Genomic DNA, 24,268 nt, shown 5'->3' with positions numbered 1-24,268 from the left:
TTCCAGAGGTAGGCCCATTGTGGTTTACGGAACTTGAGGTTTGGTCTCTAAGGGCCACAGAGAATTACACAGGAGCAGAGGAGGCATCAAAGCCAGGAGGATGGAGGAGGAGTGAAGCTGCACAGAGGACTGAACCTTCTCTCTGTAACCGAAGGTGGGAGTGAGAAGGTGAAGGCAGGTGGTGAAATGGTGGAACCACAATGTCCCTCACATAGGGAAACCCCTGAACCCACTATGCCACGTTTTGACCTGAAGGTCTTCATCAGGCTGAATACCTGCTCTCAGTCACGCCACAGGGGGTCCCCAGGCCGGGATTGGAGTCCCCCCATCATCCTGATCATACACAGGGTAGGATTCTGTTATGATTGCCAGTGTAGCCATATATAAACTCAATGTATGGCAATGTATTAAAATGATATTAAAATGCTTCACAGATTTATAAACTATCTATAAATATGACTTAACATGACCTTGCTCAAAGAAAGACATATAGCATCATAAATCATAGAATCTCGATCGCCTTGCCCCTCCACCACTGAGCCAGCTCCTTTACCAAAGGGAGAGGGATAGCAGGATAACAAGAGCAGCCACCAGAGGGGACTCTTGTTGGATAAATCTGACACACAATTCATTCTCACCAACCAGCATCAGTTTCCTAATCACTGAAGGACTATAAACCATAACTCACCATCTACTGTATATATATGTCTCCCTGTCTGATCGTATCTTGTGATATACTGTATGTCCTGTGATGTAGGCTATCGGAAGTGATGTGTATGCAAATTATGTCTTATTTCCTTCCTTTTTCCCCTTCCTTCCTTCCTTATTTCCTTTCTCCTTTCCCTTCTTGCTTAATTTCTTGCTTCCTTCCTTCCTTCATTCATTGTGCCACCAACTACTGAAACACTCTGCCTACATAAATAATAGGCTTTTCTAACTATGACAATTTTAAACACAAACTGAAGACATGCCTGAAAGCAAATCAACATTGTAATGATGACTAGTTTGATCCATGCATCATTTTTAGAATCTGTCTAATTTAACATGTCCTGTGGCTATATATGTAAATTAGATTCGTAGAAGAAGAAAAAATAACAGTTTATTATTATTATTAGCAAGTCGTTGTTGGCGATAACTAATTACCTACGAAAAGTTTATTAAATATGTAACACGGGAACTAGTTATGTAGATTTTAAATATGTTGCCAGACTGTGGTGCATGGATTTGTCTTCAACGTGCTCCGGCTGGCATTGGAAGTAGTTCCGGTGGTTTAGCAAGAGAACGGAGTCAGGAGACGCGGCGGGATCCTGTTGTTGGAGAAGCAAACGCGAATAGCGGGATGAGGAAGTCTCCAATTCATGGCACACAATTGACCACAGAACCGGTCAATGTGACACGAGTATTGCATGGGGCATGCAACTTCAGTGACAGCCCTAGAAGGTGAAGAAGCTCAGTGCTCGGAGGAAATGTTCAAGTGCAGCGCTGGAACCGCTGAACCTCTGTAAAATTTTAACCGGTTCATAACCATCCACCCGGGTAAGTAAACTGAAGAATTGGGGAATGTCTGTAAGCAAGGCCGGTGAGAAAATATCTCACATAGGCAAATAATTTTAATTGAGCTTTGGGGTTGCGTTGCGTACAGGCCTTGACAGGTTTTCTCTCCCTGTCATGCATATAGACAGCCCATGTTATTTGAGGATAGCTTTGAATTAAACTTCCACAAGTTTTTTTTCCAGGGTGATCCTGGGTCGTGCTTATCTGATTGATTGTGTTGTTTAATTGCCTTGCAAGGAGCAGAATGACTTTGACATTGAATTTGGAAATTGATCGAAACTGTTGCGCAAACATTCTGACATGTATGCATCAATGCATGCACTATAGGCTACTTTTTAGACATGCCTGAACTTCTGAAGTGGTGACATATGGTAGGGTCCAAAATAAAAAATCATCAGAAATTGACTGCATAAAATAAATAACTATAATTCAAATGCTGAGCTATTTTGTTTGCAAAAAAATGGGAAATTATTATTTTATACTTCTCTTTTTCTCTCAAAAAGGTAGGGGTGAAATGATTGACACCCCTGTTTTCAATACATTTCAATACCTCATCTTGTTTTCAATACCTTTCAATACCTCACCATGTTTTAAGAGTTGGAAAACACATGGGGAGGGATTTTAGACAATTCCTAGATACAGAATCTTTCCAGATCCTTGACATCCTTCATCTGCGCTTATGGACTGCCCTCTTTGATTCAAACCACGGTATTTCAATGGGTTTCAAGCCCGTAGATTGTAGGAATAATCTGGCTGTAATTAATTGGTATATACAGGCAGACACATTGGGGTGTAAATGTTCCTTACAAGCCAGAATATTTAATGAAAATACATTTAAACTTACTCCAAAAAAAAGGTCTGTGTGGTTCGTCCTTCAGACGCTCAAAATTTAAGACAAAATATCCACAGAAAAGTATTGTTTACCCGACTTTTTAGAGAGCCGGTAGGTATACGGTTCTGTCGGGTTGTATTTCCGGTTTGTATTTTCAATCTACTGACGCCTGCTTTGTGGTGTAAACACTTGCACAATATGTAAATCATAAACAATAACTGAGCATAACCAAACCATAGACCAAACGTTGCTCGCATTCAGCTGGCAGTGGCAAACCTACCGGCACTCTAAAAAGTCTGGTAAATAGTACTTTCCTGTGGATATTTTCTCTCAAATGTTGAGCGGCTGAAAGAAAAACTGCACAGACAAGCAGCAGAGTAAATTTCTATGTAATTGTATTAAACATTCTTGCTTGTAAGGAAAATGTACAAAATGTTGCACTCCAATGTGTCAGGCTGTATATACCAATAAGTTGTGTATGACAGCGTGATTAATCAGACAAGTCCGGAGACTGAGAAGGCCATGACAAAATTTTGATTTTGTGGCCAATTAAACCATTTTCTATGTGGATTTTGATGTGTAATTGGGGTTATTGTCTTGCTATTTCAGCCTTTTGGCAGATGCAACCATGTTTTTGACTAAAATATCCTGGTCACTGGCCTACACACAATATCCTATACTGTCAAAGTTGAATTGTGTTCTCAGAAAGTTTAGAAAATTTATAAAAAATGAAAAGTATTAATCCCCTTTTTTATGGCAAGCGTAAATAAGTTCAGGAGTAAAGATTTCCTTAAGAAGTCACATAATACGTTTCATGGACTCATTCTGTGTGCAATAAGTGTTTAACATGATTTTTGAATGACTACCTCATCTCTGTACCCCAAACATACAATTATCAGTAAGGTCCCTCAGTCGAGCAGTAAATTTCAAACACAGATTCAACCACAAAGACCAGTGAGGTTTCCCGATGCCTCGCAAAGAAGGGCACCTATAGTTAGATAGGTAAAAAAAGAAGCAGATATTGAATATCTCTTTGAACATGGTGAAGTTATTAATTACACTTTGGATGTTATGTCAGTAAACCCAGTCACTACAACGATACAGGCGCCCTTCCTAACTGAGTTGCCGGGAGGGAGGTAAACGCTGAAGGATTTCACCATGAGGCCAGTGATGACTTTAAAACAGTTAGAGTTTAATGGCTGTGATAGGAGAAAACTGAGGATTGATCAACAACATTGTAGTTACTACACAATACTAACCTAAATGACAGAGTGAAAAGAAGGAAGCCTGTACAGAATAAAACATATTCCAAAACATGCATCCTGTTTGAAATAAGGCACTAAAGTAAAACTGCAAAGAATGTAGTAAAGAAATTAATTTTTTGTCCTGAATACAAAGCGTTATGTTTAGGGCAAATCCAACACAACACATCACTCTTCATATTTTCAAGCATGGTGGTGGCTGCATCATGTTATGTGTATGCTTGTCATCGGCAAGGACTAGTGAGTTTTTTATTTGGATAAAAATAAACGGAATAGGGCTAAGCACAGGAAAACTCCAAGAGGAAAACCTGGTTCAGTCTGCTTTCCAACAGACACTGGTAGACAAATTCACCTTTCAGCAGAACAATAACCTAAAACACAAGGCCAAATAAACACTGGAGTTGCTTACCAAGATGACATTGAATGTTCCTGTGTGACCTAGATACAGTTTGACTTAAATTGGCTTGAAAATCTATGGCTGTCTAGCAATGATCAACAACCAACTTGACAGAGCTTGAAGAATTTTTAAAATAATAATGTGCAAATATTGTGCAATCCAGGTGTGGAAAGCTCTTAGACTTACCCAGAAATAATCACAGCTGTAATCGCTGCCAAAGGTGATTATAGCATGTATTGAATACTTATGTAAATGAGAGATTTCTTTATTTCATTTTCAATACATTTGAAAAACATTTCTAAAAACATGTTTTCACTTTGTCATTATGGGACATTGTGTGTAGATGGGTGAAAAAAAATTGAATTCAGACTGTAACACGAGGTTGTATGAATACTTTCTGAAAGCACTGTATGTTGATTTTGTGCATAGAGCACACTTCTGACAAAACAGAATTTTCTGCTATGTTGAAACTAGCAAACAACTCTCTGCAAAATGTCTCCTTTCCAGTCTGAAAACATTGCCGAACATATCACGTATATCACGGATTACCAAAGGACATGTGGGGGGAGGGTTTTTGAAAAAACGATTTTTGCAATATCAAATTCTCCAGACCTCCAAGGAAGGCATGACAGCAATGTGATTTTGGAGGTATGGCAACAGGAGACTACTTATTGTGAAGTGGAAATGTCTAGGATAAACAACGGCTCAGCAGCAAAGTGGTAGGTCACACAAGCTCACAGAACTGGACCGCCAAGTGCTGAAGTGTGTAGCGCGTAAAAATCGTCTGTCCTCGGGTGCAACACTTAGTATCGAGTTCCAACCTGCCTCTAGAAGTAACGTCAGCACAAGAACTGTTCATTGAGAGCTTCATGAAATGGGTTTCTATGGCCGAGCAGCCGCACACAACCCTGAGATCATCATGCGCAATGCCAAGAGTTGGCCGGAGTGGTGTATGGACTCTGCAGCAGTGGAAATGCGTTCTTTGGAGTGATGAATCATGCTTCACCATCTAGCAGTCCTGTGGACGAATCAAACAATGAAATTCTAGATGATTTTGTGCTAAAGGTCGACCGATTAATCGAAAAAAAAAAAAAAAATATATATATATATATATATATTTTACACCTTTTTTAACTAGGAAAGTCAGGTAAGAACACATTCTATTTTTCAATGACGGCCTAGGAACGGTGGGTTAACTGCCTTGTTCAGGGGCAGAATGACAGATTTTTACCATGTCAGCTCGGGGATTCAATCTTGCAACCTTACAGTTAACTAGTTCAACGCTCTAACCACCTGCTTTACATTGCACTCCACGAGGAGACTGCCTGTTATGCGAATTCAGTAAGAAGCTACGGTAAGTTGCTAGCTAGCATTAAACTTATCTTATAAAAAACAGTCAATCAATCTTAATCACTAGTTAACTACACATGGTTGATGATATTACTAGTTTATCTAGCGTGTCCTGCGTTGCATATAATCGATGCGGTGCGGAAAAAGGACTGTCGTTGCTCCGACGTGTACCTAACCATAAACACCAATGCCTTTCTTAAAATCAATACACAGAAGTATATATTTTTAAACCTGCATATTTAGCTAAAAGAAATCCAGGGTAGCAGGTAATATTAACCAGGTGAAATTGTGTCACTTCTCTTGCGTTCATTGCACGCAGAGTCAGGGTATATGCGATAATAATAAATGTTTTGTTTTCGAAATGATAGTTTCCGGATTCGACCATATTAATGACCAAAGGCTCGTATTTCTGTGTGTTATTATGTTATAATTAAGTCTATGATTTTATATTTGATAGAGCAGTCTGACTGAGCGATGGTAGGCAGCAGCAGGCTCGTAAGCATTCATTCGGAGCGAGGAGAGGGACGGAAGCTATACTGTTACACTGGCAATACTAAAGTGCCTATGAGAAAATCCAATAGTCAAAGGTACATGGAATACAAATGGTATAGAGAGAAATAGTCGTATAAATACTATATTAACTACAACCTAAAACCTCTTACCTTGGAATAATGAAGTCTCATGTTAAAAGGAACCACCAGCTTTCATATGTTCTCATGTTCTGAGCAAGGAACTTAAACATTAGCTTTTTTACATGGCACATATTGCACTTTTACTTTCTTTTCCAACGCTTTGTTTTTGCATTATTTAAACCAAATTGAACATGTTTCATTATTTATTTGAGGCTAAATAGATTTTTATTGATGGATTATGTTAAGTTAAAATAAGTGTTCATTGTTGTAATTGTCATTACATATAAATAAATTGGCCGATTAATCGGTATCAGGGTTTTTGGGCCCTCCAATAATCGGTATCGGTATCGGCGTTGAAAAATCATAATCGGTCGACCTCTATTCTGTGCTTCCAACTTTATGGCAACAGTTTGAGATGGTTTGTCAAGATCAGTGTGGAAGAACTTGAATGGCCTGCATAGAGCCCTGCTCTCAACCCCACAGAACACCTTTAGGATGAATTGGAACGCCGAATGCGAGCCAGGCCTAATCACCCAACATCAGTGCCCGACCTCACTAATGCTCTTGGGCTGAATGGAAGCAAGTCCCCGCAGCAATGTTTCAACATCTAGTGGAAAGCCTTCCCAGAAGAGTGGAAGCTGTTATAGCAGCAAAGGGGGGACCAACTCCTTAATGCCTATTACATACTTTTGGTCATGTAGTGTATTTGATTTGGAATTGTAGGACCCCTGTACGTACAGTTGAAGTCGGAAGTTTACATAAACTTAGGTTGTAGGCATTAAAACAAATTTTTCAACCACTCCACAAATTTCTTCTTAACAAACTATAGTTTTGGCAAGTTGGTTAGGACATCTACTTTGTGCATGACACAAGTCATTTGGTTGTTTACAGACAGATTACAGACAGATTATAATTCACTGTATCACAATTCCAGTGGGTCAGAAGTTTACATACACTAAGTTGACTGTGCCTTTAAACAGCTTGGAAAATTCCAGAAAATGATGTGATGGCTTTAGAAGCTTCTGATAGGCTAATTGACATAATTTGAGTCAATTGGAGGTGTACCTGATGATGTATTTCAAGGCCTACCTTCAAACTTAGTACCTCTGTGCTTGACATCATGGGAACATCAAAAGAAATCAGCCAAGAGCTCAGAAGAAAATTGTAGACCTCCACAAGTCTGGTTCATCCTTGGGAGCAATTTCCAAACGCCTGAAGGTACCACATTCAAATCAAAGTTTATTTGTCACGTGTGCCGAATACAACAGGTGTAGTAGACCTTACAGTGAACTGCTTACTTACAGGCTCTAACCAATAGTGCAAAAAAGGTATTAGGTGAACAATGGGTAGGTAAAGAAGTAAAACAACAGTAAAAAGACAGGATATATACAGTAGGCAATAAAAGTATTGAGGCTACATACAGACACTGGTTAGTCAGGCTGATTGAGGTAATATGTACGTGTAGATATGTTTAAAGTGACTATGCATATGTAACGGATGTGAAACGGCTAGCTTAGTTAGCGGTGCGCGCTAGACCTTGAAGTAGTAGTTCCCCTTGCTCTGCAAGGGCCGCGGCTTTTGTGAAGCGATGGGTAACGATGCTTCGTGGGTGACTGTTGATGATGTGTGCAGAGGGTCCCTGGTTCGCGCCCGGGTATGGGCGAGGGGACGGTCTAAAGTTATACTGTTACACATATATGATCACCAGAGAGTAGCTGTAGCGTAAAAGAGGGGTTGGCGGGTGGTGGGTGGGACACAGTGCAGATAGCCTGGTTAGCCAATGTGCGGGAGCACTGGTTGGTCAGTCCAATTGAGGTAGTATGTACATGAATGTATAGTTAAAGTGACCATGCATATATTATAAACAGAGAGTAGTAGCAGCGTAAAAAGAGGGATGGGGGGGCACACAATGCAAATAGTCCGTGTAGCCATTTGATTACCTGTTCAGGAGTCTTATGGCTTGGGGTAAAAACTGTTGAGAAGCCTTCTTGTCCTAGACTTGGCACTCCGGTACCGCTTGCCATGCGGACGTAGAGAGAACAGTCTATGACTGGGGTGGCTGGGGTCTTTAACAATTTTTAGGGCCTTCCTCTGACACCGCCTGGTATAGAGGTCCTGGATGGCAAGCAGCTTAGCCCCAGTGATGTACTGGGTCGTACGCACTACCCTCTGTAGTGCCTTGCGGTCAGAGTCCGAGCAATTGCCGTACCAGGCAGTGATGCAACCAGTCAGGATGCTCTCGATGTTGTAGAACCTTTTGAGGATCTCAGGACCCATGCCAAATCTTTTTATTTTCCTGAGGGGGAATAGGCTTTGTCGTGCCCTCTTCACAACTGTCTTGGTGCGTTTGGACCATTTTAGTTTGTTGTTGATGTGGACACCAAGGAACTTGAAGCTCTCACCTGCTCCACTACAGCCCCACCGATGATAATGGGGGCGTGCTTGGTCTTCCTTTTCCTGTAGTCCACAATCATCTCCTTAGTCTTGGTTACTCTGAGGGATAGGTTGTTGCACCACCCGGCCAGGTCTTTTTTTTACCCCTTTTTTCTCCCCAATTTCGTGGTATCCAATTGGTAGTCTTTAGTCTTGTCTCATCGCTGTAACTCCCATACGGACTCGGGAGAGGCGAAGAAGGTCGAGAGCCATGCGTCCTCCGAAACACAACCCAACCTAGCTGCACTGCTTCTTGACACAACGCACATCCTAAACCAGAAGCCAGCCGCACCAATGTGTCGGAGGAAACACCGTACACCTGGCGACCTGGTCAGCGTGCACTGCACACGGCCCACGACAGGAGTTGCTATTGCGCAATGAGACAAGGATATCCCTGCTAACCCAGACGACGCTGTGTCAATTGTGCCGGGAGTTCCCAGTCGCGGCCGGCTGCGACAGAGCCTGGGCTCGAACCCAGAATCTCTGGTGGCACAGCCACGTGTCACTGGGCAGCTCGTGGCTGTGCTTCCCTTTGTAGTCTGTAATAGTTGCAAGCCCTGCCACATAAGACGAGCGTCGGAGCCAGTGTAGTATGATTCAATCTTAGCCCTGTATTGACGCTTTGCCTGTTTGTTGGTTCAGGATTTCCTGTAAGCTTCCCGGTTATAGTCCCGCACCTTGAAAGCGGCAGCTCTACCCTTTAGCTCAGTGCGAATGTTGCCTGTAATCCATGGCTTCTGGTTGGGGTATGTACGTACAGTCACTGTGGGGGGGACGTCCTCGATGCACTTATTGATAAAGTCAGTGACTGATGTGGTGTACTCCTCAATGCCATCGGAAGAATCCCGGAATATGTTCCAGTCTGTGATAGCAAAACAGTCCTGTAGTTTAGCACCTGCTTCATCTGATCACTTTTTTTATAGTCCGAGTCACTGGTGCTTCCTGCTTTAATTTTAGCTTGTAAGCAGGAATCAGGAGGATAGCGTTGTGGTCGGCTTTAACAAATGGACGGCGAGGGAGAGCTTTGTACGCGTCTCTGTGTGTGGAGTACAGGTGATCTAGATTTTTTCCCCCTTGGGTTGCACATTTAACATGTTGATGGAAATTTGGTAGAACTGATTTAAGTTTCCCTGCATTAGTCTCCGGCCACTAGGAGCGCCACTTCTGTGTGAGTGGTTTCCTGTTTGCTTATTTCCTCTGTACAAACAATAGCACGCAAGTATAAACACCATGGGACCACGCTGCCGTCATACCGCTCAGGAAGAAGACGCGCTCTGTCTCCTAGAGATGAACGTACTTTGGTGCAAAAAGTGCAAATCAATCTCAGAACAACAAGAAAGGACGTTGTGAAGATGCTGGAGGAAATCGGTAGAAAAGTATTTTTATCCATAGTAAAATGAGTCTTATATCGACATAACCTGAAAGGCCTCTCAGCAAGGAAGAAGCCACTGCTCCAAAACTGCCATAAAAAAGCTAGACTACGGTTTGCAACTGCACATGGGTACATAGATTGTACTTTTTGTAGAAATGTCCTCTGGTCTGATGAAACAGAAATGGAACTATTTGGCCATAATGACTATCGTTATGTTTGGAGGAAAAAGGGGAAGGCTTGCAAGCCGAAGAACACCATCCCAACCGTGAAGCACTTGGTGGCAGCATCGTGTTGTGGGGGTGCTTTGCTGCAGGAGGGACTGGTGCACTTCACAAAATAGATGGCATCATGAGGTAGGAAAATTATGTGGATATATATTGAAGCAACATCTCAAGACATCACTCAGGAAGTTAAAGCTTGGTCGCAAATCGGTCTTCCAGATGGACAATGAACCCAAGCATACTTCCAAAGTTGTGGCAAAATGGCTTAACAAAGCCCTGACCTCAATCCCATAGAACATTTGTGGGCAGAACTGAAAAAGCGTGTGCGAGCAAGGAGGCCTACAAACCTGACTCAGTTACACCAGCTCTGTCAGGAGGAATGGACCAAAATTCACCCAACTTATTGTGGTAAGCTTGTGGTAGGCTATCTGAAATGTTTGACCCAAATGAATCAATTTAAAAGCAATGCTACCAAATACTAATTGAGTGTATGTAAACTTCTGACCCACTGGGTATGTGATGAAAGAAATAAAAGCTTAAATAAATTCTTCTCTACTATTATTCTGACATGTCACATTCTGAAAATAAAGTGGTGATCCTAACTGACCTAAGACAGGGAATTTTTACTAGGATTAAATATCAGGAATTGTGAAAAACTGAGTTTAAATGTATTTGGCTAAGGTGTATGTAAACTTCCATATACAGTATATATATATTTGATGAAATATTGAATTTTTCCTTTCTGCTATTAGACCATAGAAACACTTTGAATAACATATTAATTAATGGAAAAATGTATTTAAGTGAAATTAAGTGTTCTGAAGTGTCTGTCCTGTATATGAGATGTAAGAAAATGCAGGATTTTTTATTTTTTTACTGTGGAATTATTTGTATACCATTGACATGGAAATGCCTTCTTCCGGGTTACCTTCAGACGAGTCCCATGACAGTTGTGGGGGTCGTAGAGCAAAATGGAGAACAGAGTCTTTCCATAGAGGAGTCATATTAAGTTTTAGGCCAAACCGTATCAGACGTTTTCGTGAGTAGACCGATTTTCGAGATGTCTCCTGGCCTGACATATCGATGTAGCTCAGACACCTTTGATTGCAGACGCGGAAGGTCGGCATCGGCGGATGCGCTGGATTGAGACACAGCCCATGCAAAACAATATCTCTAGCTTAAACAGACACATTTTGATGATTTTATTTATTTTTTAAATATTTTTTTATGCGTCGAGCGGAGCATGGGAGGCCTCAAGCGGAAAATTATTTTTATGTTATTATTTTTAAAATTTTTATGCTCAGTTTATGAGGACCCTTGTTGATGTGATTGATGCCTGAGGCAATTGACTCCTCTACCTAATGGTATTTCCGACAGTGGATTTATCTCGGAAGACAGCAGGAGTGAGGCTGGTTGTTTTTTTTTTGTTACAATTTTGCCACGTACGAACTCCATGGTTGAATGTGACATAGGCCTAGGTCCACATTATGATTTAGTCATTTTGAAAGCATCTTAAACTAAGCACAAGGAAGTTACGTGAAATACAAGAATGATGATGCAATTGTGAAGTGTAGGCTATTCACTGGTAGCCTACTCAAGTCCACGACAAGCTAACATCTGTAGCCGACAATAGCCTATATTGGCAAGTTTTTGTTTGAACAATGACCAATAGCATATTCAGTCCATGGCGTGTATGTCTGCCTTTTGAATACAGACCCTACTACTGAAATCCTATTGCATTAGGCTATTTCTTTAGAAGTGCATTTGGTCTATGGGTCAAAAAACGAGCCTTGTTGGGGTTTTGTATGTTTAAAAAAAAAACTTGCATGCATTTGGTGTTGATGCATGTATTTAAATCTGAGAAAATCCAGTTTGCCATAGAGGAGTTGGGAATGACTCCTATCACAACACACTGCAGCCCCAGCTACAGTACTGTGGAGACCCACATGATATATCATTGAACATAGGTCGTCTGAAAGAATGTCATGCTTAATCTTAACAGAACTTTAAGTGAGAGGTTGAAAGATGCCTGGTTCCTGATTTGGATGCGTCCCAAATTCCTATCAAGATGAGAGCTGTCTGAACAGATTTTTCTCATCATTATTTGTGCTGAGATTTACATTCGGTCTTAAATAGTGTTGATTGAGGGTAATTTGGCGTTTTAATTGCAGAACAGCTGCCACTCTCTCTCTGCTGATTGCCATTGTAGACATTCTCAATAGATCACTCATAGACCCTTAAATGCCTCATTAAAATATGTTATGCAGATTCCCATTAAACTTTCTAAAAAGGAACCTTCATAATGTTTTCTGATTTCTATTTTATTCTCAGAGGTCATTATAATCACTGTCAATGTCAGCAAATGCATCACCAAGAAATTAGGGATGCAGAATCAACCTACTTTTATTAAGTGAAATTGGAAATTATGTTTTGTCTTTGGGTAAATCCACAGTAACGGAATTGTGCTGAGACTTATATTTTTCAGTTTAAAATGTATGCTAAACAAAAAACATTGATTTTGAAGTTTAACAAACCATACAACTTTAACAATTTCCACTGAACATTTGACAAAAACACATTTACAGGAAGAACTGTGCAGATACAATGTTTGCATCTGCACTGTTTTTCCAGTAAATAAATGTATATATTTTTTACTGTGTAAAGTGTTCAAAGTAGTCATTTTTCATAGTGTTGTATGGTTTGTTAAACTTTTAATATCAGTGGTTTTTGTACGGTTTACATTTTTAAAATGAAAAATCAGTCTGTGTAATTCCGTTACCATGGAATTTCCCCCTTTGCAGGTCTATGAATTGAAATGGCAAGTTCCTTTTTGTTTTGCTAGGCGTTGGGAAAATTATTAATGAACTATAATTTATTATTTACTTTCTATAATCCCATTGATAGTATAGAGCTTTGAGCCCCTGACTGGGGCTCAAACACAGGTTCAAAGGCAGCGCCTGTAACCATTGCTTCAATTATCAGTCTTATGAACAGCAGATTTGTTACACTATCCCCACCAAACCGGAGATCGTATCCAACACTTCTCTATGCTAAGTTCCTCGTGTCTACATGCATCGCTGATGGCTATACCAGAGTGGTATACTACAAAGCAAGCTAGATCTACTCAGGCTTTTATAAAGCTAGCCAGCTTCAGTTAGCTAGTTTCAGTTAGCTTCACATTCCAGGTCAGGCTTCATCCGTACTACGACAGTGCATATTGCTCATCCGCTAACTCTAGCAGGCTTGTAACTCCGCGTCCATGTCGCACATGGCTAATCGTACGCTGAAACATCAATCCACGGGCGAGTTAGTGCCACATTTTCATTTGTGCTGAAATCAAAATGAAAGAAAAGTTATCTTGAAAATTCAGCAGGCTATGGTGTGAGATAGGCTTTTAGAAGTGGCGTCTTTATTTTCTGACTTTATTGTTAACGGTGTGCTTATCAATGCACAAGCACCTTTTCCCTCGCCTATTGCTCCTTTTCTGTGGAACAACTTGTTGTGACATTTACAGTGCATTCGGAAAGTATTCCGACCCCTTCACCTTTTCCACATTTTGTTACGTCACAGCCTTATTATATTTGCCTCATCAATCTACACACGATATCCCATAATGACAAAGCGAAAACAGGTTTTTAGAAATGTTTGCAAATGTATTAAACAGAAATAGAAAATACCTTATTTACATAAGTATTCAGACTCTTTGCTATGAGAATCGAAATTGAGCTCAGGTGTATCCTGTTTCCATTGATCATCCTTGAGATGTTTCTACAACTTGATTGGAGTCCACCTGTGGTAAATTCAATTGATTGGACATGATTTGGAAAGGCGCACACCTGTCTCAATAAGGTCCCACATATGATAGTGCATGTCAGAGCAAAAACCAAGCCATGAGGTCGTAGGAATTGTCCTTAGAGCTCTGAGACAGGATTGTGTCAAGGCACAGATCTGGGGAAGGGTACCAAAACATTTCTGCAGCGTTCAAGGTCACGAAGAATACTGTGGCCTCCATCATTCTTAAATGGAAGAAGTTTGGAACCACCAAGACTTCATAGAGCTGGCCGCCTGGCCAAACTGAGCAATCGGGGGAGAAGGGCCTGGTACCAGTGCTGGTATACGCCTACATCCGCATGTTTCTGCAACACTATCTATCAAATCCGAGAGGAATAGGAAAAGCATGAATATGTTAGCTAGCATTGGCTAGCTATATGAAGTCAGGGGGGAAGAAGCGAAGCAAGAGGAATACCTGGGCCCAATATCTTTTCTTTTTTTCTCCAGCAGGTACCATGTTTACTTTTTTTTTTTTTTGCTCACCAACCGAGGAGTTTATGTATGGTCAATGAGTGTTGAATTTGAACAAAAAATGTAATGTCTTATTTGCTATGTGTGGCTTATTTGATCGAACAGAGGTTTCCTAGTGCTTAGGTTGTTATGGGTGTACTGATAAAGGTAGAACATGTGACATTCTGGCAACTTTGGAGAAAAAAAACATCAGTATTGTGCTTGTTGTTTACACTCATATCTGCTTTCTCATTGGCTAGAATGGTCCCAGCTGATCTTGCCTCCTCCTGACTGTCTTCCATTTTTTAAGACATTTATTTTCATTGTTAGAGCGGTCACTTGAGTATCTGTTCAATATAATGGATAATCTGTGATAAAGTAAGAGAAAACATGTAATGTAACATCTAATTAGGGTCCTCTGGGAAACACTGACCAGCAACACTTTGGTTCCTACATTGTCCCATGAATTCCTCCCTGGCTTTTTAAATTTGTTGACATATCAAACTACAGTGTGTTCAATGTGCTGCCCACTATATTCCAACTATAGAATTAGAATAATCATTCTATTTCCATGATTCCAACAGTCCACAATTATTAGGCCTCGCTGTTTTGCCCATATCATGCAGCCCTATGCCATTTTAACTTTTTTATTTTTGCTCACCAAGCGAGGAGTTTATGTATGGTCAATGAGTGTCCACTAGTGGAGATTATAAAAAAATGAATGCAGGAAATGAAGAAATTGATTAAAGTACTTTTTTGGTTGAAGTTGGACTGAACAGTATAAAACAATCCAAATGGAGAACACCCTATTTAAATCACTTGTAATTGATATGTTACCACCCTAGGCTCATTAAGTACTCATAAAACATGTTTAGAACTTTTATTATAAAAAAACAAAACACTGTGAAAAATATCATATGATATTTTGGCCATATCGCCCAGCTCTAGTGTGTGTGTGTCTCTGTCACCAGATCTCAACCCAATTGAACACTAATGGAAGATTCTGGAGCAGCGCCTGAGACAGCGTCTTCCATCACCTTCAACAAAACGCCAAATGAATGAATTTCTATTGGAAGAATGGTGTTGCGTCCCTCCAATAGAGTTCCATACACTAGTAGAATCTACGCCAAGGCACAATGAAGCTGTTTTAGTGGCTCGTTGTGGCCCAACGCCCTATCACGACACTTAATGTTGGCGTTTCCTTTATATTGGCAGTTACCTTGTGTATATGCTTAGTTCGAGTTTAGTTCTTTGATTACAGTGCCATGCATTGAAACAAGTAAGATATCCTGATAAGCTGCAGCTCTTGGTCAACTGTAATGCTGTAATACTGACTATATTATTTGCATAGGATAATAGATGTCTGCAAATTATACATTTTAAATTACAGCTCCGTATCAGACGACATGACTATGAAATTGTGCAATCGTTTCTCCAACCACATTAATACGAGGGAATGTTCCCACCTTTGCATACCAATTTGATCATTTGGAATTCCAGTCCTTTATCCCTGAAAGCATTACTAAATGCTCCCCCTTGTTAAAACGATTATTCAAATGACCTGCCATTAGTTGAAGTAACAGACCCCTGTAGGTAAATTGACTCCAGAACAAGCTCAATGTGCTTTCAAGTCTCCATTCTGCTTGGGCTATTCCCAACATGTACTCTTATCGTGGACCTTTTCACAATCCATCCATGCCTAAAGTGCTGTACCTATCAAAACTATGAAGTAACACATATGGAATCATGTAGTAACCAAAAAAGTGATAAACAAATCAAAATATATTTTTGAGATTCTTCAAAGCAGCCACCCTTTGCCTTGATGACAGCTTTGCACATTCTTGGCATTTAACCCTAATTGCTCCTGTAAGTCTCTCTGCATGAGAGCGTCTGCTAAATGATTAAAATGATGAAGAGGAAATTATATTACTAGCAGTGTGTACATTGATATTATTGTTCTGTGGGTGCTGCAGTTGAGACCAAGGACTTCTAGATGGATCTGAAAATCCATGCTGTGATTGTGGTCAGGGCCCTAACAAACTGTTGCACATCACCAGAATCCAAATTGATGAAGCGCTTTTCAACCGTGGGGTCTCCGACCTTTTCTAGCATGAGAGCTACTCTTTCAAATAGGCACATTCTTCTCTTCTCCTCTCCCTTAAACTCATCCCCAGGTCTTTAGTATACAAGAGAAAGTAGTGCACTATGTTTTCTGTCAATATACCTGGTAAAATAACGGTTAATAAACAACTCTTAGGGGGTCCTATAAAATCATTTCTTTCTCAAATTGTTTTTTATTTTCCCAAATTATTATGTTTTCCCAGTTTAAAATGTTCCTGGTTTTAGATTTGTTTTCTTTTTCACTCTCAAAATGACAATTGTTCATAGATAAAATAATTACAATGAAGTAGGATGTTCTGAGTCCATGTACAGTAAATGCTTTAATTACATCAGAAGACCTTTTTTAGTGTAATTCCCCTTTAATTGTGCATCTGGCAAGTGAGGCATGGGCCAGTCTAACAATGGTTATGCAGGCCTACTGCTGTGCTCATTTCATGGCAAAGTTTACAAATAATATATACAAATTATATACTTATAATATACTTCTGCCAGGTAAGCCTACATTGCAGTTAACATTTAATTAAGAAGGTTTTGGGGAAAGGATGTCTGTCAACCCACAAGGCTGTTATCACATCAGCTGGCTACACACAGAGCGATATACAAACTTGTGCACCACATAGACAGACAGATGGGCAATTTTGCTGGAAATTAATTGGCAGATATTGTGTTAAGTTTGGCTTTTTAAGCCAATAGTGGCTAAACCGGGTGGGATAATGTCAATGTTGCGTTGATTAGTTAGTAGCTGGGAGCTTGCAGTGTCTAATACTTTGTTTATGAGATTTGTTTCTGACAGTTTGTGGTGGAAAACATTAACTGTGTGTACTTTCAGAATTGTTTGGCGAGCTACATATTTGTAGGCCAGTAGCTCGCGATCGGCCTGTTGGAGACGGCTGTGTTAGAAAGACCTTTTTAATGATTTATTTTGTCATTTCAAATTTAGAGAAAGACTTCAGATAAGTGGGACTCATTAGTTTGAAATGTCTAGTGTAGAACTGGTTAAGGAGAACTGAACTGGCATTTGCAAACTTTGTGCTGCCAACACCCTATGCAACTAGTGAGAAGAACACAGAAGCTCCACTTCTGAACTCTGTGTAAAACCTTGGGTTGACAGTAGTGTACTATTGCATTGTACTGGTTGTTTTTTAATGAGGAACAATTGTCAGCCTATTTGCATGTAAAACAATGTAATTATAAACAACCATCAAAAAGATGTAATACTTCTAAAACATGTAAATGACTCCCCATTATAAAGTGCAACAAAACCAAAGCCGTTCCTTCAAGCGAATGCCTCTAGGTTTTTGGGGCTGTTCCATTATTAATGCTATCCAGAAGCCAAACTTTTAGGTTGGCGCAGTTGGGCGTTTTTAATCTATTTTTGCTGTAAATCAATTAATTTTTAAAGAGGACTTCTGAATATTGGTGGATGTGGGAATGCAGTTGATTTCCATGGTGACGCAGGGCTGTAGCCTTTACTTTGCTGAACCTAGGTTCATAAAGAGCGTCCTTCCCTCTCCTGGGACCTCTCATAGGGGGAGTATGCCCAAATGCTACACTCCCATATTTTATTTATGGTAAAAGACGCCTTTTTAACTTTTCCGTTCTCAGGATTTCAAGTTGCGATAGCTTTTTTCCTTGTTATAGGTGGTAAGTCGATGGGTTGCAACCTCTTCTATCGTGGTATGTTTTTAGGCGTTACTGTTTATCTGTGGGGCTAGATATTTGATTCTAAGTTCTCAAAGGGCCCAGTGTGTCTTAAACTACTGGTTGAGACAATAGCACTGCCTGGATTTAGCTAAACAGCGTTGGCACTTGTATTGGAACCTGTGCTATGGTCAGATGACATGAAAATAGAACTCTTTTGCCACACATACGAGTGGTGGGTTTGGTGTCGAAAAACTGAAGCATATGCAGAAACGTACCTCATATTTACTGTAAAATATGGTGGTGAATATTTGATGTTATGGGGCTATTTTGCTTCCACTGGTCTTGAGGCCCTTGTTAAGGTCAACGGCATCATGAACTTTACCAAGTACCAGGACATTTTAGCCAAAAACCTGGTTGCCTTTGCCAGTAGGTTGAAACTTGACTGCATATGATTCTTCCAGCGAGACAATAACACCGAGCACACATAAAAATACCCAAATAAATGGTTAATTTACCACAAAATCTACATTTTGCAATGGCCATCTCGTTCTCCGGACTTGAACCCCATTAAAAACTTGTGGTTTTAATTGGAGAGGGCAGTCCATAAGCGTAGACGAAGGATATCAAGGATCTGGAAAGATTCTGTATGGAGGAATGGTGTAAGATCCTTCCCAATGTGTTTTTGCAATCTCATAAAACATTTTAGAGAAAGGCTCATTATCCTCGCAAGGGGAGGGTGCTGGAGTATTTAAACAGAGGTGCTAATCTTTTGTAGTTTTTTTACAGTAATTAAACAAAATCTCTTTCTGAGCAATTGTATTTATTGCGCATACAATATAGCTCAACATTTGTAGTATTTGTTTTAGTATTTTTTGCTGATCTTTATCAAGTGCCAATCATTTTGGACATCAGTGTACAGTACCAGTCAACAGTTTGGACACACCTACTCATTCCAGGCTTTTTCTTTATTTTCACTATTTTCGACATTGTAGAATAATAGTGAATACATAAAAATCTTGAAATAACACATTTGGAATCATGCAGTAACCAAAAAAAGTGTTAAACAAATCAAAATATATTTAGAAATTCTTCGAAATCTCCACCCTTTGCCTTGATGACAGTTTTGCACACTCTTGGCATTCTCTCAACCACATATGTTTTGATTTCTAAGACATTCTAAGGTTTGTATCATCCACAACTAGTGATGCATTGATATTACATTTTTGTCGAATACCGATATCCAATATTTGCCTTGCCAAGAAAACCAATACCGATAACCAATATTACATTTTAAGCATTCTAGTACAGTTCAATGGTTAAAACACAGGCACTGAAACTCAGTGCAAGAGGGGTCACTACAGTCCATGGTTAGAATCCAGGCTGTATCACATCCTCCCGTGATTGGGAGTCCCATAGTGCAGCGCACAATTGGCCCAGCGTCGTCCGGGTTTGGCCAGGGAAGGCCGTTATTGTAAATAAGAATTTGTTCATAAGACTTGCCTAGTTAAAGGTTACACACACACACACACACACACACACTCCACATTGACCCAAAAGTTATTTTGTTAGCATTTACGTATGTCCCCATTTCCTGTAAAACACCATCAAAACCTATTTATTTCACTTACTCGCTGTGCTGTTTTGTTCATTTGTTCAGTCGTTTCATTCTCCACCAGGATTTCTATGAAATGCTGTTTGTGTCTTTGTGTGTCAAAAAGGATACACTTCAAATAACACTATTTGATATGTCAATAAGCTTGTGACCAATCAGGACCTTAATATGACTGCATGTCACATAATAATTTAATGTGTTCATAAATGTTTTACGTAGTTATTACACATTGATTACACTCACTCATATTTCATATGTCACAACGATTCATTGATACGTATGCTATGATGCTGGTAAAGTTGTCTCGCGCACCTACAGTGTTGGTCTTAAAAGAAAGCTAGCTAGCTCATGGATGCAAACAATGTTCTTCCCCAAAAACATAGCAAAACAACAATCTGTTTCAGTAGCTATAGTTAGCTAGCTAACTGTATAGATAGGTGTCATAATAAAAAAGAACCCTAATTTATAAGACAGTTCTTATTTAATTAATGGTGGTCGGACCCATCTATGTGAAGCTAGCCACAATAAGGATTAGCCACAATAGTGGACTTAGTGGTTAGCCTTTGAAATAAAAGTATGTCATTGACAGTGATGCAAATTAATACAAATAGTAGAATTATGTCATCATTGAATACATCATGCTAAACGAGGTTGGAATGTTATTTAAAATCAACAAAAGACAATAATTTGTTCATTTGACAATCTTTTAATCACACTGGGTGTACTATAAACTCAGCAAAAAAAGAAATGGCCCTTTTTCAGGACTCTGTCTTTCAAAGATAATTCGTAAAAATCCAAATAACTTCACAGATCTTCATTGTAAAAGGGTTTCCCATGCTTTTAATGAACATGCGTGTGGAACAATGAAGGAACATGCACCTGTGGAACGGTCGTTAAGACACTAACAGCTTGCAGACGGTATGCAATTAAGGTCACAGTTATGAAAACTTGGGACATTAAAAGAGGCCTTTCTACTGACTGAAAAACACAGAAAGAATGATGCCCAGGGTCCCTGCTCATCTGCGTGAACATGCCTCAGGCATGCTGCAAGGAGGTATGAGGACTGCAGATGTGGCCAGGGCAATATATTGCAATGTCTGTACTGTGAGACACCTAAGACAGCACATTTTTGTCTATGTGGCATGTATCAAACAGTTAGATTTCAGGTATATTAAAACCAGGAAAATCTGGAGTCCCCTGTAGATTGTAGACCCATACATTTAATAAATTGCGACCAATAAAATAATAACAAAACTCATAATCAACAGAATGGCAAAAGTATTACCAGACTTGATACATATTATTTTTATAGACACTTATTAAAAATAGACACTTACAAACAAATACAAGACCATGTTTTAGTATAGTACAATATGCTGTTAACAAGATGTAGACTTATCAATAATGGCTGTTGATGCTGAAAAGGCTTTCGACCGTCGAGTTTTCTATTCAAAACTTTCCAGCTGAAATAATAAATGTCGCAAAAATATATACAAACAGAGAATGGCGCCGGAGAGGATGGCTGACGTTTTATATGTTCCCTAACCAACTGTGCTTTTTTATTCGTTTTTTTGCGTTGTTTGTAACTTATTTCGAAACTTATTTTGTACATAAAGTTTTTCCTACCGTCTCTTATGACTGAAAATAACTTATGGACATCAGAACAGTGATTACTCACCTCGAACTGGAAGAAGCTTTTTCCTTTAACGAGTCCGACGCAAATGATTTACTTCTTTCCCGGGAACAGTCCCAAATCTCCATCATTTGCTTCAAGAAAAGATGGAGAAAATGGGGGCAGAGGTCGGCTGTATTCTGAGAATTTGTAGGCGAGCGAGTAAATCCCCACTGCCATCCATTCTGTTGGCCAACGTGTAATCATTGGAAAATGATTGCCAATGGGACATAAAAAAAACGACGGGACATTAACTGTAATATCTTATGTTTCACGACACGGATAATATAAAGCAGGCACGATTTTCCATGCACCGACAAAACAGAGGGGGTGTGTGTCTATTTGTCAATAACAGCTGGAGTGCGATGTCTAATATTAAAGAAGTCTTGAGGTATTGCTTGCCTGAGGTAGTGTGATCTACAGCTTATCATAAGATACTCTATCTACCAAGAAAGTTGTCATCTATATTATTCATGGCCGTCTATTTACCAGCACAAACCGATGCTGGCACTAAGACTACACTCAACCAACTGAATAGGGCCTTAATTAAACTAGAAAATGCTCATCCAGAAGCTGCACTCCTAGTGGCCGGGGACTTTAATGTAGGCAAACTTAAACCAGTTTGACCTAAATTCTACCAGCATGTCACATGTGCAACCAGAGGGAAAAAAAACTCTAGACCACATTTACTACACACAGAGATGCATACAAAGCTCTCCCCCATCCTCCATTTGGCAAATCTGACCATAATTCTCCTCCTGATTCCTGCTTACAAGCAAAAACTAAAGCAGGATGTACCCGTGACTCGCTCAATACGGGAGTGGTTAGACGATGCGGACGCTACGCTACAGGACTGTTTTGCTAGCACAGACTGGAATTTATTCCAGGATTCATCCAATGGCATTGAGGAGTATACCACCTCAGTCATCGGCTTCATCAATAAGTGCATCGATGACGTTGTCCCCACGGTGACCATGTGTACATATCCCAACCAGAAGCCATGGATTACAGGCAACATCCGCATCGAGCTAAAGGCTAGAGCTGCCTCTTTCAATGAGTGGGGCACTAATCCGGACGCTTATATGAAGTCCCGCTATGCCCTCAGACGAACCATCAAACAAGCAAAACGTCAATACACGATTAAGATTGAATACTACTACACCGGCTCTGACACTCGTCTAATGTAGCAGGGCTTGAAAACTATTACGGATTACAAAGAGAAACCCAGATGCGAGCCAACCAGACGAGCTACACTGAAGCATGCATGAGAGCACCAGCTGTTCTGGACAACTGTGTGATAGCTCTCTCGGTAGCCTATGTGAGCAAGACCTTTTAAGCAGGTCAACATTCACAAAGCCGCGGGCCAGACGGATAATCAGGACGTGTACTCGAAGCATGCGCGGACCAAGTGACTTCACTGACATTTTCAACCTCTCCCTGACTCCCTGTAACCTGACAAAATGATTACCGCCCCGTAGCACTCACATCGGTAGCCATGAAGTGCTTTGAAAGGCTGGTCATGGCTTACATCAACAGCATCCTCCCAGATACCCTAGACTCACAGATCCACAGGTGACGCAAACTCAATCACACTCCATACTTCCCTTTCCCACCTGGACAAAAGGAACACCTATGTGAGATTGCAGTTCATTGACAACAGCTCAGTGTTCAACACCATAGTGCCCACAAAGCTCATCACTAAGCTAAGGACCCTGGGACTAAACACCTCCCACTGCAACTGGATCCTGGACTTCTTGACGGGCTGCCCCCAGGTGGTAAGGGTAGGCAACAACACGTCTGCCACTGATCCACAACACTGGGGCCACCCAGGGGTGTGTACTTAGTCCCCTCCTGTACTCCCTGTTCACCCACGACTGCGTGGCCAAACACAGCTACAACACCATCATTCAGTTTGCTGTTGACACAACAGTGGTAGGCCTGATCACCGACAACAATGAGACAGCCTATAGCAAGGAGGTCAGAGACCTGGCAGTGTGGTACCAGGACAACAACCTCTCCCTCAATGTAAGCAAGACAAAGGAGCTGATCGTGGACTACAGGAAAAGGCGGGCTGAACTATTAATTGTAGAAATTCATATACAAATATTGAAAGCATTTAATGAGAGAACTACAAGATGTGCAACATGAAAATATTGTCATTAACACTAAGTTTTTGACAGTTCTTAAATACTTGTGAGAAGATGGCCCTGCAGTGGATAGAAGCCGCTTTACCGGGTTTTTTGTTGGGTTTCTTACGCTGATCCTAACTTTTTTGGTACATAATGTCTCAGCCACAATTTCCAATTACCGAACAGTGATCACTAACCTCTATTTGGATGACAATTTCTACTTCAACGAGTCGGCAGCTCTGGACGTTCTGCTTACTCCGGACAAAGCCCTAATCCCCGGACTCGAAAGAGGAAGCAAGGGCACAAAAGTGGCAGATGAGCTGGCATCCTAACGAGACTACGTTGGAGTGCAAATAAACCACCTCTACACTCTGTTTGGTTAGCGAATGTACAGTCACTAGAGAACAAACTGGAGGAGCTCCGTTCAAGACTATTCCATCAACGGGACCTAAAGAGGGTGTAACATTCTGTTTCACAGAGTCGTGGCTGAACAAGGACATGGATAATATACAGTACCAGTCAAATGTTTAATTGTGACTATTTTCCACATTGTGGAATAATAGTGAAGACATCAACACTATGAAATACAACATATGGAACCATGTAGTAACCAAAAAAAAGTGTTTAACAAACAAATTCACCCTACCTCAACCCAATTGAGATGGTTTGGGATGAGTTGTGCCGTAGAGTGAAAAAAAAAAGCAGTCAACAAGTGTTCAGCATATGTGAGAACTCCTTCAAGACTGGAGGAATAGT

At 40.4% G+C, this 24,268-nt stretch overlaps 1 protein-coding gene across 1 annotated transcript in view; it reads left to right on the top strand.

Annotated features, from left to right (window-relative positions):
- The first annotated feature begins 1,280 nt into the window (after positions 1–1,280).
- Positions 1,281–24,268, top strand: part of LOC109908679 (forkhead box protein J3) — a 97,992-nt gene continuing 75,004 nt past the window's right edge. Inside the window, exon 1 of the mRNA XM_020507331.2 lies at positions 1,281–1,536. The gene's annotated coding sequence lies outside the window, so the exon portion shown is untranslated. The remainder of the gene's footprint in view (positions 1,537–24,268) is intronic.

This window comes from Oncorhynchus kisutch, linkage group LG17 (assembly GCF_002021735.2).
Source record: "Oncorhynchus kisutch isolate 150728-3 linkage group LG17, Okis_V2, whole genome shotgun sequence".
Classification (NCBI taxonomy): domain Eukaryota; kingdom Metazoa; phylum Chordata; class Actinopteri; order Salmoniformes; family Salmonidae; genus Oncorhynchus; species Oncorhynchus kisutch.
This window is presented reverse-complemented; position numbering and strand designations above follow the sequence as displayed.